The following is a 6,753-nucleotide window of genomic DNA, read 5'->3' as shown; positions in this document are numbered from 1 at the left end:
GAAAATAAGAGTAATTCGGGTAGTCCAGTATACTACATGGTTGGCTAATGTAGTTCCGGTACCGAAGAAAGATGGAAAAACTCGGGTGTGTGTGGATTATCGAGATTTGAATAGGGCAAGTCCCAAAGACAATTTCCCGTTACCCAACATCCACATCCTTGTTGATAACTGTGCCAAACATGAGATACAGTCTTTCGTAGATTTTTACGCTGGATATCATCAGGTGTTGATGGATGAAGAAGATACCAAGAAAATCGCCTTCACTACACCTTGGGGTACTTACTATTATCGGGTTATGTCATTCGGTTTAAAGAATGCCGGGGCTACTTACATGAGAGCCATAACTGCCATTTTTCATGATATTATACATCAAGAGATAGAGGTGTATGTAGACGACGTGATAGTCAAGTCAAGGACTCAGGACGATCATGTTCGAGACTTGAGGAAATTTTTTGAGAGGCTGAGAAAGTACGACCTGAAGCTGAATCCGGCTAAGTGCGCCTTCGGAGTCCCATCGAGCAAGCTTCTAGGTTTCATAGTAAGCAGGAGAGGTATCGAGTTAGATCCAACAAAGATAAAATCTATCCGAGATCTATCTCCTCCAAGAACGAAGAAAGACGTGATGAGTCTATTGGGCAGGTTAAACTATATCAGTCGATTCATTGCCCAACTGACTAGCACATGTGAGCCCATATTCAAGCTATTAAGGAAGGATGCAACAATCAAATGGACGGTTGAGTGTCAAGAGGCTTTTGACAAGATCAAAGAATATCTCTCAAATCCTCCAGTTTTGGTCCCGCCAGAGCCAGAGAGACCCATGTTCTTGTATCTGACGGTCTTGGAAAATTCTTTCACTTGTGTCCTCGGACAACATGACATAACTGGAAAGAAAGAGCAAGCGATCTATTACTTAAGCAAGAAGTTCACCAGCTATGAGGCCAAGTACACTTTGTTGGAAAGAACGTGTTGTTCTTTGACGTGGGTCGCTCAAAAATTGAGACATTATCTCCAAGCTCATACTACTTACCTCATAACTAGGTTGGATCCTTTGAAGTACATATTCTAGAAACCAATGCCTACTGGGAGATTAGCAAAGTGGCAAATCTTTCTTACTGAATTCGACATAGTCTATGTCACTCGCACGGCAATGAAAGCCCAGACGTTAGCGGATCACTTGGCTGAGAACCCAGTTGATGAGGAATACCAACTATTGAGTACTTATTTTCCAGATGAAGAGATAAACACCATAGGAGTAGTCTCGGAAGACGCTCATACTTGGAAGATGTTCTTTGATGGGGCTGTAAACGCCAAAGGTGTAGGAATTGGGGCAATCTTGATCTCACCCACTGGTCAACACTATCCGGCTACAGCTAGGCTTCGTTTCTTTTGCACAAACAATACAGCTGAATATGAAGCCTGCATCATGGGCATGAATATGGCGATCGATCAAGATGTTGAAGATTTGTTGATTATGGGGGATTCTGATCTGATTATCCGACAAGCCCAGGGTGAATGGGAAACTCGAGATGTCAAGCTTATTCCTTACCGGCAGCACGTGGAGGATCTCAGCAAGTGATTCAAATCAATAGAGTTCAGGTATATCCCGCGGTGTCACAATGAACTAGCCGATGCACTTGCCACCTTAGCTTCAATGTTGCCTTATCCAGGCAATGCCCACATCGATCCCTTGGAAATCCAAATCAGGGAAAGACACGGTTACTGTAATGTAATCGAGGCAGGACCAAGTACCCAACCATGGTACCATGATGTTAAGAGGTTCTTGAAAACACAAGAATACCCCGAACATGCTACTGGAGATCAAAAGAGAACTATTAGGCGGCATGCAAGTGGATTCTTTTCGAGCGGCGAGGTATTGTATAAAAGAACCCCGGATCTCAATTTGTTGAGATGTGTTGACGCCGAAGAGACTGGAAGAATAAATGCATGAGGTACACGCGGGAGTATGCAGGCCCCACATGAACGGGTATGTTTTAGCAAAGAAAATCCTTCGAGCGGGTTATTACTGGATGACCATGGAAAAAGACTGTTTTAGTTCCGTTCGAAAGTGTCATCAGTGTCAGGTGCACGGTGATTTGATTCATGCACCTCCCACAGAACTGCATCCCATATCTGCACCTTGGCCATTTGTTGCTTGGGGCATGGACGTCATTGGGCCAATCGAGCCGAAAGCCTCAAATGGACACAGATTCATATTGGTCGCTATTGATTACTTCACAAAATGGGTAGAAGCTGTCACTCTCAAATCAGTCACTAAGAAAGCCGTGGTGGATTTTGTACATTCAAATCTTATCTGTCGTTTCGGTATTCCTGCAACTATCATCACAGATAACGCGACAAACCTGAATAGTCACTTGATGGAGGATGTATGCGAACAGTTCAAAATCATAGGAACTCCACTCCTTATCGGCCCAAGGCCAATGACGTTGTTGAAGAAGCAAACAAAAACATCAAGAATATTTTGAGGAAGACAATCCAGAGTTCCAGACAATGGCATGAACAATTACCTTTTGCCTTGCTGGAATATCGCACTACAATACGCACATTAGTAGGGGCAACCCCATACTTGTTGGTTTATGGGACCGAGGCTGTGATACCGGCAGAGGTAGAAATTCCTTCGCTCCGAACCATTGTTGAAGCAGAGATTGAAGATAACGAATGGGTTAAGACTCGATTGGAGCAGTTGACCTTAATTGATGAAAAACGAATGGCTGCGGTCTGCCACGGGCAGTTGTACCAACAAAGAATGACCCGCGCTTATAACAAGAAGGTGCGACCCAGGAATTTTGAAGTAGGTCAACTAGTGTTAAGACGCATTCTTCCACATCACCAGGAAGCGAAAGGAAAATTTGCTCCTAACTGGAAAGGTCCGTACATCATCAGGAAGATATTGCCAAGAGGAGCGTTGTATCTGGGTGATATTGAAGGAAATGATCCTGAAACAGCTGTGAACGCGGATGCAGTCAAAATGTACTATGTCTGAGTTTACTTCAGTGATGTGTTGGAACATTTAAGATGATGAAAGTTTTTTTCCCGCTACCCAAACACTATCAACTCTTTCTACAAACCCTTTGAGCCGGTTACATTTCTTTGGCCACCCTATTTGGAATCCAAAAGCACCGTTGAAAAAAAAATGATTAGTCTGAACTACGCTTGACTTGATTCCGAAAGGATACATAGGCAGCCTCTCTCTGGGGTTCAGTCATACTAAAATAAAAATTCAAATTCCCTCAAAATGAAACTGGGGTAGATGTTATAATGATCCCGCGATAATCCCGTTTTGAATGGTTCCAATGTTGTAAATCGATCCAAATCATTTTTACCCAAATCCTTTCAAGTCCTTATGATCAATCAGTGAGAGTGGTCAAGGATTAGAGGATACAACTATTTGGATCCGCAAGAAAATGAGAGAAATAAAATGAGAGAGTCTTATTGGTAAAAACTCACACGAGCACCGTAAGGCAATGACGAGCAGAGAAATCGAAAATGGGAGAGCTTGTTTAGTAAAAACTCGCAAAGAGTACTATCAGGCGACAGTGAGAAGAGAAATGAGAGAGGTCGACTAGCGAAAACCCGCAAAGGGCGCTATCGGCCGAAAAGATGATTTCACCACAGAAAGTTCTTGCAAGGTTCCCTGTTTGGGAAACATAGATCCGTTTTTGGTTCATGAGAAAATGCAAGTTCGTGAGGTTCGGGCATCCAGTCCAAAAGGCATGTCATGTCAGTTTAAAGCCAGCATGAACCTCAGATAAGTCCTTCTTTTCCCTGAAAGGGACACTTCTCTTTTAAATTCGTTTCTCCGCTCTTTGTTTACCTTTCCTTGAATCCCTTTCGGTTTAACCCTAAATTCCAAATGTGTTAGAAAGAAAAGGTGGCAGGACCGGTTTCATAGAGCTCCATCTAGCAAGAAGTGAAGAAAATACCCAGCCTCAGTGGTGCGTCAGTCCAATCCCGACTGATCATGATGTTGATTACCTCCAAAGTAAAGGCATTCTCAAAAAAAAAAATCCCCAATGAGATTTGCCCCAGTAAAAATCCCCAAGCAGAATGAGATGGAAGAACTAAAGCCTTACACGGGCAAATCATCATGAAATCCTGAAATCCGAGTCCTATCAATTTGAAAGGGGGTCGCCTTTGAAGCCAATCAATGGCAAAGTTTCTCAACAGAAATGAGGCCTGGACCAAGCAATTGGAATGATCAAGGCCACCGAACCAACCACCATTTTCAAACTGACAATTGTTCTTTGTTTGGAAAATCGAAACAGGTGCAATCCGAAGCAACCGTGCAAGAAGCATGTGCAACCAAAGGGAAAAGAAATGCACAAGTGCAAGAAACAGCTTTGCAGCAAGGAGTCAACCCAAAAGGGAAGTTTCCTCCAAATTCTTTCCTGCATTTTTACTAAAAAAAACATAAAAAAAAATAATAAAAACGAAAAAGAGAAATAAGAAGAATTTAATTTAGAATCCCCTATATAAACCTATTCTTTACCAATATTAGGGCTCTAATCCCTAAGTTGAGATTTTAGACATAGGGCCTCCATTCTCTAGTCGCCTTTTGCCAACGTTAGGGCTCCAATCCCTAAGTTGAGATTTTAGACATAGGGCCTCCATTCCCTAGTCGCCTTTACCAATATTAGGGCTCCAATCCCTTAGTTGAGATTTTAGACATAGGGCCTCTATTCCCTAGTCACCTTTGCCAACATTAGGGCTCCAATCCCTGAGTTGAGATTTTAGACATAGGGCCTCCATTCCCTAGTCGCCTTTTTACCAATATTAGGGCTCCAATCGCAATTTTCCTTTAGCCGACATTAGGGCTCCAATCCCTGAGTTGAGCGATTTTCTTTTAGCCGACATTAGGGCTCCAATCCCTGAGTTAAGCAATTTTCCTTTAGCCGACATTAGGGCTCCAATCCCTGAGTTGGGCGATTTTCTTTTAGCCGACATTAGGGCTCCAATCCCTGAGTTGAGCAATTTTCCTTTAGCTGACATTAGGGCTCCAATCCCTGAGTTGAGCAATTTTTCTTTAGCCGACATTAGGGCTCCAATCTATGAGTTGAGCAATTTTCCTTTAGCCGACATTAGGGCTCCAATCCCTGAGTTGAGCGATTTTTCTTTTAGCCGACATTAGGGCTCCAATCCCTAAGTTGAGCAATTTTCTTTTAGCTGACATTAGGGCTCCAATCCCTAAGTTGAGCGATTTTTCTTTTAGCCGACATTAGGGCTCCAATCCCTAAGTTGAGCAATTTTCCTTTAGCGGACATTAGGGCTCCAATCCCTGAGTTGAGCGATTTTTGTTTAGCCAACATTAGGGCTCCAATCCCTGAGTTGAGCAGATTTTCCTTTAGCCAACATTGGGGCTCCAATCTCTGAGTCGAGCAAGTTTCCTTTAGCCGACATTAGGGCTCCAATCCCTGAGTCGAGCAAGTTTCCTTTAGCCGACATTAGGGCTCCAATCCCTGAGTTGAGCAAATTTTCCTTTAGCCAACATTAGGGTTCCAATCTTTGAGTTGAGCGTTTTGCCTTTTGCAAACATTAGGGCTCCAATCCCTGAGTTGCATCTTTTAGACTTGAGGTTTCCAATCCCTTCATCAATTCTATAGATTTTTATGGCAGTTAACTCACGAAATTTTCCTAGTGAAACTGGGGCAGAAAAATTTCGTTCGTTTGTTTGTTTCGTTGTCTGAGCAGGTTTGACCTCGAGGCACAGGGATCAAGATGACCTACAAAGTGAGTCTCAATCCAGAATAAAGAAAGGAAGGAAAGAACAAAAGAAGATGAGCCCAAATACTGGAGCAAACAAAGTGCAGATCGCTCAAAATCTGATTGAAGTCACGAGCTCCGCCAATCCCGCTTCACTCAATGCTGCAGAAATAAACAAGCACCTACAACTTGCAAGCATCAAGATTCAGATCGAAGTCTACAAGCAGAATCAGCTAAGACTCAAGATCAAGTTGCAAAAGAATTGTAGATAGGAATCTTGTAACTAGTAGTTGATAGGCATAACTAGCTTAGTTTTAATTCTCCTTTGGTGTAATAAGGAGGTCGGTAAAGCAGTAGTAACAACATGCAACAGCAGTAACAGCAACATTACAGTCTCATGGTAGTCCCAGCTACCAAAACTTCCCGAACTACATTAACCTGATTCCCTTTTAGCCAGGGATATATAGGAAACCTTTGAAGCAAAGGTTCGGTTAAATCTTCCAAAAAATGCTTCACACGAAGTACCCGAACAGGCAAAAATCGCTCGTATCCGCTCACTTTATCTTTTCACGAAAACTCTTCATGTTTTCAGACAAAGAGGGGAAGCTGTGAGCACGTGATTTTTGCCCTATATGAGAATTACTCCCAAAAATTCAAAATAAAATAATTTTCCTTTGTGTGCAATGTTTGAATTTTCGTGGCACTTTTGGATAATTATTTATATTTTGTCTGTGCATGTTTATTTGTTAAATGAATAAAAAATATAAAAATATGTCACATTTGCATTTAATATGTAATTCTGCAATTAGGAGTAATTAAGTTTGTTTTACAAAATGAATAAGATCATAAAATAATGCACGTTGCATTTTTAGCATTTAACGACCAAATTGTGCAATTTTATCGTTAATTGCTATTCAAATGTGCGATAATTGTTGCTAGGGATTAATTAATATTTTTGATAAGTCAATTTAGTTTATAACTTAATTTAGAATTTTTAGTTTTATTAATTAGGAAGTAAAAGAAAAGAGAGCAAAA

Source organism: Nicotiana tabacum, chromosome 20 (genome assembly GCF_000715075.1).
Source record: "Nicotiana tabacum cultivar K326 chromosome 20, ASM71507v2, whole genome shotgun sequence".
Classification (NCBI taxonomy): domain Eukaryota; kingdom Viridiplantae; phylum Streptophyta; class Magnoliopsida; order Solanales; family Solanaceae; genus Nicotiana; species Nicotiana tabacum.
The sequence above is the reverse complement of the archived record's forward strand: the minus strand, read 5'-3'. Positions refer to the sequence as shown.